Consider the following 12,535-nt stretch of genomic DNA (forward strand, 5'->3'; position numbering starts at 1 on the left):
TCGGAGTGCCGGTTCAGCCACGTGCTGCGGACCTGCCTTGTTTGAATGTGACTCCGCCTCAGCATGTTCCGACACCGTCGGGTCATTATTATAACCCTCTGGATAATTTGATTGTTGCGGCGACATGATTGGCGGCTCGTCCTGTTGAAGGCGAGTTTCCAGCCGCGATGGAGATAGGGAGGGCCAGAGAGCTTCTTCAGATAGTGCTGGCTCAACAGGCGGCTTATTCGTACATCCATGAAAGGATTCATTCAACCCCTCGTCCAAGTCGGAGTTATAGCAGGCATATTGACTCGCCAGCAGTTTCAAGCAGTGAGCGGCATCATAATCAGCCTCGTAGGCATGACCTACCATGTGGTGCTAACGATGCTCAGAGGTTGGTGGACCAGGGCAGGGCACGCCGGGAGGCGGAGCTGGTGACTCAGTTGGCGGCTCAGCAGCAATCTCTGGCTTACCCATCGGCGTCTGTGGAGGCAGGAGTGACCTCTAGAACCCTTGGTGTGCCATGTTTAGTGCCGGCTCTACATAACGAGCGTCTGCCTAAGGATTTCAAGGGCCCCTGCAAGGTGCCTAATTACACAGCGGATCAGCCCCCAGAGGCCTTGATTGAGAGCTATGAGATGGCCATGGAGATGTTGGATGTTAGTGATGCTGCGTGTGCTCAGTACTTCACCATGATGTTGGATGGGCCAGCTCGTACTTGGTTGAAAGGGTTGCCCGCTAACTCCACTCGGTCATGGGCGGAGTTGAAGACGCGTTTTATCCAAAATTTTAAAGACACAAGCAAGCATCCTATGTTGATTCTGGATTTAGACTCTTGCGTCCAAGGTGAGGGTGAGTCAACAACCAATTGGGTGCACCGGATCTCGGCCATTATACACTCATCGGACAGTATCAACGCCGGTTCAGCGGTCCTGATGTTGGAGAAGAATTGTTGTTTCCTTCCCCTTAAGCAGAAACTGTGGCGGCTTAAGCGCCACTGCAACGATATGGGGGAGCTCATGGAGGCTCTTGTCAAATATGCCGACTCTGATATTATGAAGGACCCTGAGTCTGATGAGGAGAAGGCTGGCAAGGGGAAGAAGAGCAGCAATGCAAAGGGGAAGCAACATAATATGGCGGGTCAAAGTGGCAACGGTAAGCGCAAAGCCGATGGTGGTTTAGACTTTGTGGCTAACACCAATGCACAGAACAATAATCAGCGTCGTAAGGGGAAAGCTTCAACGCCCCGGTTTGGAGGGCCAAAATTTAACATTGAGGTGATGATGAATCAGCCGTGCCCAAAGCATGGTACGCAAGAGAAGCCAGCCAGTCATCTGTGGAAGGACTGCTTCATCATGAGGGAGTATAGAAATTCCAATTTTTTCCAGAATAATCATGGCCCGAATGGCGGCTCAAGATTCGGCTCTCACGGACCTGGCTTTGGTGGTGGCGGCTCAAACTCTGGTTTTCAGGGCCAAGGCAATCAAGGTGGTTTCAACCAGCAACCCGTTCAAGGGAATCAGCAGCAGTCTAGTTATCAGAGTAATCCAAAGCAGGTGAATAGTGGTTAGTATCATGGGTTTACCACAAGTTTATGCAAACGGGACCAGAAGGTTCATAGAAGGGCAGTAAGCGCGGTTGAGCCGGCGGTCCCTCGTTACTTGCAGTGGTCTGAACATCCTATTGTATGGAGCCGTGAGGATCACCCGCCCCGGGTTGACATCCGGGTTAGTTGGCTTTGGTGGTCGCACCTCAGGTTGGAGGGTACAAGTTCACTAAAGTGCTCATGGATGGAGGCAGCAACATCAATATCCTTTACTATGATACTTTCTGTAGTATGAATTTGACAGATAAGGATCTTAAGCCGTCTTCTACTGTTTTTCATGTCGTAGTGCCTGGTAAGTCGGCGTACCCAGTGGGTAAGATAGCTTTGGAAGTGGCTTTTGGAGATGATCATGATTTTAGAGCTAAGACATTGACTTTTGAGGTGGTCAAGATCAAGAGCCCTTATCATGCCTTGTTTGGGCGGCCGGCTTATGCTAAGTTTATGGCAAGACCTTGTTATGTTTATCTACAGCTTAAGATGCCGGGTCGTAAGGGTACCGTCACGATGAATGGGAACAGGAAGATAGCTTGGAGTGTGAAGAGGGCGTTGCTGCCTATGCTGAGTCTATTTGTGCAACAGAGGAGTTGAAATTTTACAAACATAATGTTGACCCAGCAGATATGACACGTTTGAAGAAGCCAACCACAGAGCATGACCCTTTGTTGAAGTTTAAATCGGCGGATGACACTAAGTTGGTTGACTTTGTTCCTGGTGACTCGTCCAAGCAATTCAGTATCAGTGCTAATATGGATCCAAAATAGGAAAGCGCGCTCATCGAGTTCATCCGTGAGAATTGGGACATCTTTGCATGGAAACCTTCTGATATGCCAGGTGTACCGAGGGAACTCGTTGAGCACACTCTTAATGTGGATCCAAAGTTTAAACCGGTCAAGCAATTCCTTCATCGTTTTAATGAAGAGAGGCGCAAGGCCATTGGTGAAGAAGTGGCCCGGCTCTTGGCGGCTGGGTTTATTGTGGAAGTTTTTCATCCTGAGTGGTTGGGTAACCCGTTGCTGGTACTTAAGAAGAATGGCACTTGGCATATGTGTGTGGATTACACAGACCTTAAGAAAGCCTGTCCGGCTGACCCTTTTGCTCTCCCCCGTATTGATGAGATCATCGATGCTACGGCGGGTTGTGAGTGTTTGAGCTTTTTGGATGCTTACTCTAGTTATCATCAGATCAAGATGGCAGTTAAGGACCAGGAGGAGACAACTTTCATCACTCCCTTTGGAGCCTTCTGCTATGTGTCTATGCCTTTTGGGCTCAAGAGTGCCCAGGCGACTTTTCAGCGGTGTGTTCAGAATTGCCTCCATGACCAGATTGGATGCATTGTTCATGCTTATGTGGATGGTATTGTTGTGAAATCCAGGAAGAAGGAGACTTTGATAGATGATTTGAAAGAAACCTTCAATAATCTCCGGGTCTACAAGATGATGCTTAACCCGGCCAAGTGTGTCTTTGGTGTGCCAGCATGCAAGCTTTTAGGTTTTTTGGTTTCTGAAAGAGGCATTAAAGCTAACTCGGAGAAAATCAAGGCCATCACTTCTTTGGCTAAGCCGGCGTGTATTAATGATGTCCAGCGTCTGGTGGGTCGTATTGCGGCCTTAAGCTGGTTTATAAGCCGGTTGGGTGAAAAGGCTATCCCCCTGTATCAGATGATGAAGAAAACATATCATTTTGTGTGGAGTGATGCTGCTGATCAGGCGTTTGAGGCATTGAAAAAGTAGCTGGCTGAGCCGCCGATCCTTGAAGCTTATTGATAAGGAGCCCTTACTGTTATATGTGGCTGCTAATAGCTGAGCCATCAGTGTGGCAATTGTTGTGGAGTGGAAGGAGGCAGGCAAGGAATATCCGGTTCAACGACAGGTTTATTATATCAGTGAGGTACTCATTGAATCCAAGCAGAGGTATCCGCATTGGCAGAAGCTGGTGTATGGGGTGTTCATGGCTAGTCGTAAGTTGAAGCAGTATTTCTTTGGTCATCCCATCACTGTGGTCTCTGCTCCTTTAGGGGATATTATTCAAAACAGAGAAGCCACAGGTCGGGTCGCCAAGTGGGCCATTGAGCTCGAACCCCATGTGTCGCAAGATATCCGCGGACACCTATGGGACCGGGTGGTCCCTAGCTGGTTTGACGGGCGGACATCACATTGCACAAAGAGCAGATTAGCGCACGGCAGCACGACAGAGAGCACACAAGCAATTTACCCAGGTTCGGGCCGCCGCAGGGCGTAAGACCCTACTCCTGCTTTGGTGGATTGATGGTGGAATGAGTGTGGTGGTGCGTAGTACACTTGCCTGGCAGGTTTTGCCTCGGGGCCGTAGCGACTACGCGCGTATGGTGGCTTGGGTTCCTCAACTTTCCAACCCTCTAACCTCTCCTATGAGTGCCATGGGCCTCCTTTTATAGATTAAGGGGTCACAACAGTGGCAAAGTGGTCATTATCCACTGATATGATAGCAAACAGTGCTATCATACCTAACTCTGCGGGCTGACGGGGTGCATTAAATGCGCCGCTTAGTGTCACATCACTAGTTGCCCGGCAAGGCCTGCCGGGCTATCCTGTCAACTCCGCGCATGTTCCCTTGGCACGTCGCAGGACGGGTGTCATCTGTGGGTTTCTCCTGTAGGAAATGGCTGCCATGTGGCGAATGGCTGCCACTTAATCATCTTGCGGCTTGACACCGCACTGATTGACAACGTGGTTCGGGCCTGAGTGGTTGGCGGGGTGGTTCAGCCCCCGCGAGCCCCTGCAGGCTCTGCTGGGGATCCTATGTTGCTTGCTTCTGGTGGTGGCCTCGCCCGTTGCCGGGCTCGTCTGCCCGGCAAGGGAGGCCCTTCTCTTGCCGATATCTCACTCCTCTGGCTTGATCATGGTATTTCTGAGCTGCACGTTGTTTCTTCAAATCTCTTGGCTCTTCAATCTCTGACTTGAGCTGGCGCTTCAATCTTGATCTTGTGCCTGTGCATAGTTGGGCAACAGACCCAGGGTTTGTTGCATCGACAGAAGCCCCGGGCCTGCCCCGAACGCGCTGCTGAGAGTCGTCTGGGTAGGGCCTAATAAGTGCACAGGCAGGATCTCCGAAGGGGTTGGCCTCTTTAGGTTTCCATTGCCGCTTCATGAGTCTTGTAGTCAGGGCGGTTACCGATTTCCCCGCGCGCAGTGTAAAGCCAATATTGGTGGGGCTGCTCCAGTGATGGCCTGTGAATGACTTTAACGCACGGGGTAGAAACTACCAATTTACTCTTCCCACAGCGTGCCCTTATCCTTCGGCCACATATGCAGTATTCATCGCGCGAGGTAGGTGACGGAGGCGCGTGGCGTGGGAGAGAATCTTGGAGAGGGCCCGCCCGCCTTGAATTGGTGGAGGAGGGCGGTGGTCACCCGTTGATGGAGCAGCTGCCCTTCCCCGCCCGGCCTATAAAAGGGAGGGGCGGAGGAGGGCGAAGTCATCCATCTCTACATTCCTCTTCTTCTTTTCTGCTTCTTCTGGTGATGTCAAAGAGAGGAGCCTGGGGCCGGCCCCCGGGCTCCTGTTTGGGGCTATTTTTGACCCATGGTGGTGCTGGCGCTCGAGGAGTGAGCCTGGTCCTTGGTGTGGTGAATTTCTTGGTCTCTTCGAGGCTCGGACAGGAGGCGGGGTTGGAGATCGTTGGTAATCCTAGCATCACCCCTCTGGGAGGTCTTGGGGCTGTTGCCGATGAGAGGCGTGCCTTCTGGTCCACCGAGGCGATGGTAGCGTTGCATGCCCATTGTGGGTGATGCCGCTACCATCTCTGTCCCTCCCCCCTTTTCTTCCCCTCTTTTTTTCGTTTGGGGAGGGGCGACGAGCCTTGCTCATCACCTTTCACAGCTTCTGGGTGCACGTCACCTGCGGACCGCGGCAGATGACCGCTCCGCCGGTACCTTCTTCGCCGCCCTTGTCGGCGTCCTGGAAACGGGGGTCCCCATACTTGCCTGCCTGCGGCCCACGGCGTGGCTCCACCGACGGCCATGTACGGCCCATCTTCACCAACAAACACTCAAGACCCTCTCGAGGGGCCAAACCTCACGAGGGGGACGACGCAAGACCTCCTTGGGGGTGGCCTCACCAGGCTGGCTCGCGAGCGGCGGAGAGATCAAGGCCAGGGGCACCTCGTGAGGTTCCCGTGACATAAGCCATGACGACCGGGGCCAGGCGGGCGCCAACGCGCGCAGTGTCCTCGTTTCCTCTTTGGTGCTAAAGAGGCAAGCGCAGGCGAGGAGTCCCGAGGCATCAGGCAAAGGTTTCCATATCAGTGCAACGAGACCAAGACCAGAAGGACGGCAAGACGGAGGTCACCGTGGAGCCCAAGACGGCGTCACCACTAGAGCCTTTGGCAGGCGAAGACCACATTTAGTCCTGATAACTTGTACTAGTTGTCTCCCTTCAAATTCGGCCATTGTGGGATCCCTTCCCGCTCAATATTTGGGAAGAGGACCTGGGCCTCTATAAATAGGACTAGCCACCACCTTAGCAAGGGGACGGATCATTCAGACCACCAGCCACCTCACAAGCTTACCAAGCACAAGAGCACCTCTCCTCAGGACATTGTTCTTCCCTTGTAACTGTTCATCCTCAGCCCAAGAGGCAATCCACCACACCACACTGGAGTAGGGTATTACACCACATTGCAGGCCCGAACCAGTATAAACCTTGTGTCTCTCGTTCTGTGAGTTCGACGCGTTGAGCTTTGAGATCGCGGTGAGGGCGTGAGCTAGGGGGAGGAGAGATCTTCGTGTGCACCCCAGTGTTCGAACCTCAAGGGTTTTGCCAAAACCCGAAATCCGACATTTGGCGCACAAGGTAGGGGTGCGCTGAAGCTTTCCTTCTGCCAATCCGTGTTCCACCGCTCCACCGCAACCATGTCAGATGCGCGTCGAGCTCGCGCTGAGCGCCGAGCCGCCCTCGCCGCCCGTGTCGGTCAAATTGCCCCCTTCGGCGGGCCTCCCCGTCGTTCCCCGTCACCCGCCGCCAATGCCGCCACCGGTCCGGCGGGAAACGAGCAGCAAGCGTCCTCACTACACCCCTCCGTGCGGCGGGATGGCCGCGCCGCCACTCCATCGCTGACCCCAGCTGGCTCATCGTCTCATGCACGTCGCGCTCCCACGAACGCGCAGGCCATGCTGCTCATGGCACGCGAGCTCCTGCGCTACCGCCCGGTCGATGACCTCTACGAGGACTGGATGGACCGCATCGCTGATCTCGTCAGTGCCGCTGGGGGCTCCCCCGCACCCTCCCTCTCGCTGCCTCGCCCGCCGCCAGCTGCGGGCGACGTAGCTCACGGAGCACCTCCACCACCTCTGCACCAAGACAGAGCTCTGGCGCCAAGGCGCGCGGCCCCCCTGGCATGGCCCACCGTGTCGGGCGCCCGTGCGAGAAGAAGGAAGCTGCCAAGAAGTTCCCCGGCCGCAAGAAAACGCTCCTGCACTCCCGGTACCACCACGACAAGACCGTGCGCCGCCTGCGGCGGTGGTGCGCGGACACCAAGGGTAGGCCCCACCTTTGCAAAGGGCCCCGGTGGCCATGGCAGGCTGCCGCGCCTTCACTCCTGAGCTGCGTGGCGTCGTCTGGCCAGGCAAGTTCAAGCCGGATCTGCCTCCTCGCTACGACGGCACCCCCGACCCCGTGGAGTTCTTGCAGCTCTATGAGCTCAGCATCGAGGCGGCCAACGACAATGAGAAAGTCATGGCGAACTGGTTCCCCAATGGCTCTCAAGGATGGTGCTCGCTCGTGGCTCCTTAACCTGCCCCCGGGTGCGCGACGGCTTTGTCGCCAACTTCCAGGGTACTCACGACCGCCCTCCGGCCGCGGGTGACCTGCGCCGCATCAAGCAACAGCCAGGACGGACCCTGCAGAAGTACATCCAGTGCTTCAACAACGTTCGTCTGAAGATCCCCAAGGTGACGGACGAGGCCATCATTTCGGCGTTTTATGATGGCGTCCGCGACGTCAAGATGAGGAGGAGCTCGCCATCCACGAGGAGCTATGCACGGCTCTCGAGCTATTCAACCTGGCGACCAAGTGCGCAAGAGCTGAGGAAGGGTGCCTTTCCCTCCTCGAGCTCCCTGCTACCGACCCAGAGGAGAAGAAAGCCAAGGCCAAAGACGTGAAGCGCAAAGGGGTGGCCGTGCTCGTGGCGGAGCCTGACACGAAGCGCTGCCGAGACCATCCCGAGTTATCCAAGAGCAGCCATCCATTCTGCGCCTTCCACAATGTACACAGCCACAACACCAACGACTGTCAAGAACTCAGGGCCATTCGAGATGGACGCTTCAGTCGACGCCCCGAGTGCAACGACCGGGGCTATGGCCGAGGAGGAGGACACGGCAGAGGACGCTAGGACGATCGCGGCCCCTGGCAGGAGGGGCGCGACCAGCCTCGCGAGGATCGCTGGCAGGATTAGCCTCGTTAGGGCGCATGGAGGGATCAGCCTCGCGAGGACCGCCCTCAGGGCAATGCCGGTCTTCCTCCACTGTCGCCGCCACCAAGGAGGAATGACGACCACCATCAGGACGAGGGGGCTGGGGGCTTCCAGGAACCGCGTGCCATCGCCTGCATCTTGGGCGGAGCTTAGGCCCCAGCATCTCAGCTCATCTTCAAGAAGTTTGCTCGTGAGGTAAACGCAATCCTTCCCAGGCTCGAGGCCACACGCCCGCTCAGATGGTCCAAGTGCGCCATCACTTTCCGCTCGGCGGACCAACTCAAGTGCGCGGCCACTGCTGGCGCTCTCCCGATGCTCTGCTCACACGTCATCAACAACGTACAAGTCACCAAGACCCTCATCGATGGTGGCGCAGGGCTTAACGTCCTGCCCATCGAGACATCGACAGCCTCCAAGTGCCATACGATCAGCTTCAGCCTACCAAGCCCTTCTCAGGAGTGACCGACGGCTCCACCACCCCGATAGGGCAGGTCTGCCTCCCTGTCACCTTCGGACAGCGCGACAACTACCGCACCGAGCTCATCGACTTCGACGTCGCCCACATCCGTCTGCCATACAATGCCATCCTCGGGCATCCAGCGCTGGCCAAGTTCATGGCAGTGACCCACCACGGCTACAACGTCCTCAAGATGTCAGGAAGCGGCGGGATCATCACAGTCCCCTGCGAAGAAAGAGATGCGGTGTGTTCCCTCGAGCGCGCCTTCCAAGCCGCAGCAATCGAAGACCCCAACAACCCGGGCACCATATACCCTTCTGAGGCCATCCCCAAGAAGAAGAAGCAGCTACTCCGTACAGGGCCTCAGGGGAGCGGCGCCTCTGGCGGTGCCACATCAAGACCAGCGCTCGCGCTTGGGGCGCCTCCCTCCCTCGCATAGGAAGGCACGCCTGGCGCCCTCCTCGGGCGAGGCTCGGGAGCTCTCTTCTGGAGGGCCTCAGACCTAGCCAACATCATGAGGGAGGCGCTCGGGCACCACATGGAGGCGTGCTTTGCGGCATGTTTCCCTCAGGAGGACACCGGGCGAGGAGCGCCTGGTGCTCATGAGCTCATCACCAAGACCACCCAAGAGCTTCAAGAAGCAAGAGCCATGCGCGGCGACCGCCGCCGACCTAGCACAGCTCCCCATCCAGGCGAGGATGGCGGGCTACGCGTCTGCGTCGACATCCCAGGGCTCAACAGGGCCGCGTCTCAGGAGCGCTTCTGGCCTTCTCGCGTGGGACGTTGCGAGGGCCCACCTCACAGCTATGTTCGCATGCCGTTCGTCCTGCCGAGCATGGCGGCCACCTTCCAGTGCAGCCTGTGGATCGTCCTGGCGACCCAGGAGGCCAGGCATCACACGGTCCTGGCGGAGATGGAGACAGTCCTCAAGGAACCGCCTGGACCCCCAGAGCCTCCCGAGGCTCAGGGCCCCGGTGGCTCATGAGGAGCAACCCCTTCGCCACGCATCTTAAGCTACCCCAACATCCCTTCGACAAAGGAACCAGGTGACATTTTCCAAGTTTATTTAGCTGGGAGCGCCCCTCGGGCTGCATTATTCCCAGGTTGCACGGGCTTGTCCCTGCGGCATGTATCCTTTGGCATCTTTAGCCTACTCTGTTGGGGGCGCCCCTCGGGCTGCATCATCCCCAGGCAGCTCAGGTCCGTCCCAGTGGCATGTATCATTCTTGCATTTACCTAAGCTAGTTCGCTTTCCATGCATAATCTATCTATGGTTATCACCTGCTTGATTATCACCCACCACGGGAGCCGTGCGCCGATTGTCTTTCTTCAGGATCCTTCGCATAAGAAGGCTAGGCACAACGTCTATGCTCGGGTCCGTCCCTGTAGCGTCGATAAATCCAACGGCTGAGCTGAGTCTAGCGGGCCGGTCCCGTTCACGTCACCTCCTGGGGTATTTGGTGCTTGGCCTTCTCATGCGATAACCTCAGGAGATTCATTCGGCGCAGGTTGCCTAACCATCTCGCAGGACCACCGCAGTCAACAAGAACCAAGACCAGGCGCAACCCGCCTTGAGGTAGGGCCTCATGAGTCCCGTGCTGGCTCACGAGTGCCCAGACACACCTCATCTAGCCCTGCCGTGCAAGCCACGTGTCAGGGCGAGGCTGTACACGCCCCGGCGGCTCCACTCAGAGGGAGCCCTCACCCACGCACTAGTGGAAGCACCATGCTCCGTGCTGGCAGTCGACACTGCGGAGGAGCGGCTATGCCCGTGCAAGTGTGGAAGCGCTATGCTCCGCACTGGTGATAAACAACTGACGGCGGCCCCATGGCCGTATCAACCTCAGGGAGCCTCCGAGCTCAGTGTCTGGCCTCATCGCAACACCTCCCCTCGGGAGAGTCGCGCGAGGGGGCTGGGCACGGGGGCTATGCTCGGGTCACGCCCAAGCGTACGCCACCCCGCCAAGTCCCTTGGGCCTGGTCGTCGCGCGCCCTCTCGAGCGGAGCCTCGGTGAGGTAAAAGGTATGAAGGTCGTTTTAGCGTCAAGGGGGACTCCTGAGCATCGCGACTCAGGAGCCTAACTGGCCACGTAGCCCCTCACCCCTTGGTCTCGTCCTGGTGATCCGGACGACCCAACGGCGGCTGAGGTATGAGCGGGGTCGGGCCCTGCCGACGTAGAACACTAGACCTATTCCTGCGTTTCCTTTCTGTAAGATGTTTGAGCGTCAAGGGGGACTCCTGAGCATCGCGACTCAGGAGCCTAACTGGCAATGTAGCCCCTTACCCCTTGGTCTCGTCCTGGTGATCCGGACGACCCAACGGCGGCTGAGGTATGCGCGGGGTCGGGCCCTGCCGACGTAGAACATAAAGCAAATGGGAAGGAAATCGCAAAATCTCAAGCAAATATTACAAAGACATATTGTTCTCCCGATACCAAACGCAAGTTTAAACGCCTTCACGAGGCATGGTGCATATTGCAGAAGCTAAACAGGAAAGGAGCCGCCAACAAGTCATCTCGTCATCCCCGGACGCCACCGTCGCCCGCATGAGACGCTCCTTCCACAGCGGCGTTGCCCTCACCTGCACCACCCGCCGGAATTGCAGGACCAGCATCACCGCCAGTTGAGGGTGCGGGATCGAAGGCGCGGAACCTCTTCAGCAGGGCCTCCACCTGACCCTTCACGGCTTCGGCAGCAGCTGCGCAGTGCTCGTCGTCCAGAGGCTCCAGCAGCTCGTCAAGGTGGGCAGCAGGATCGCGAAGATGGAGGTAGCTGAAGACGCGCGTCAACGCGGCTGAGGAAAGAACGCGGGCTTCTGCCTCTGCCAAGGGGCCGATACCGCTCACGACTTCCTCAAGCGCCGCGACCAGATAAGGAAGCAGCTCGGTGGGGCCCTCGTCGTCGGCAACCAGCGGCTCCTCCAAGCCCTTCTCGTAGAGCGACCGTAGCGCCGTGCGAGACCTCTCCTCGAGGAGCTTGAAGGCCACGCGGTCTTCGGCCAGGACCTTTGCCTTGGCGTCAAGATCGGCTTTCTCCGCCTCCATCTTCTGCTTCAGCTTCTCTAGCTCGGCGTCGCGACCCCTGACGGCGTCCTCCCGAGCCTTCATCTTCTCCTCCTCCGCCTTGCGGCCTCGCGCCTCGTCCGCACGCTCACTGCGTATGGTCTTTAGTTCGGCCTCCAGCAACTAGCAGCGATCTTGGGCGGCACCGGCATCCTTCAACGCCGCCTCACGGGCAGCCATAGCTTGGGCGACGGCTTGCTTGTCCTTCTTGGAGTCCACCGCAGCCTGGCTCAGCGCCACCCGGACAGCCACGTAAGAGTGGAGCTAGCCAGAGATCAGCTCCAGGCGCCCGGCCACCGGGTGACGGTCGGTGCCTTGAAGGTCCTCCCGCAGCAAGGTCAGTGCAGAAAGAGCGCGCTCCAGGATGTCGGGGGAGGCGGAAGGATCCGGGGTCAGCGGAGCGGCGGAGGAAGGAGGAGGCAACGTCGTCACAATGGCCTGGGAGGCTGAGGGCTCCTGAGCTTTGGGGACCTCAGCAGCCGAGCCGGACGCCGGCGCCTCTGGTGCCAGTGGGGCCTGCCTCCTCCGGAAGACGCTCCCCCAAGTCTTGTGAGGATGATCGGGTCGGGGAAGTGCGAGCACTGCCACTACCCTTCCCTGCGGAGGAGGGTGCGGCCACTGCAGGCGATTTGGTCCCGAGCAATACCGCTGTAGCCTCCTTCCTCCACTTCGCCGAGGGCATCGGCCTAGTCAAGCAGCGGAAAGCGTCAAGAATCAGTAGGAGAAGCAGGAACGAGGCAGGACAAGGATACTTACTGGTCCACCCCGGCGTAGTCCCTCCGCTTCCTGAGCTTGAAGCCTGAGAGCCTTGCAGCCTAAGGCAGGGCCACAAGGGCTCTAGGCACAAAAGAGGGGGCAACAGGCAAGTTGGAAGCAGGTCCAGGCAGCGTCAGGGCAGGGGTGTCATCTCGGGAGATCAGCGCAGATCTGCCCCTCGTCGGGACCTCGGCCGGTGGCCTCCTCTGGGGACTGACTTTTGA

Source organism: Triticum aestivum, chromosome 7D, assembly GCF_018294505.1.
Source record: "Triticum aestivum cultivar Chinese Spring chromosome 7D, IWGSC CS RefSeq v2.1, whole genome shotgun sequence".
Taxonomy (NCBI): Eukaryota; Viridiplantae; Streptophyta; class Magnoliopsida; order Poales; family Poaceae; genus Triticum; species Triticum aestivum.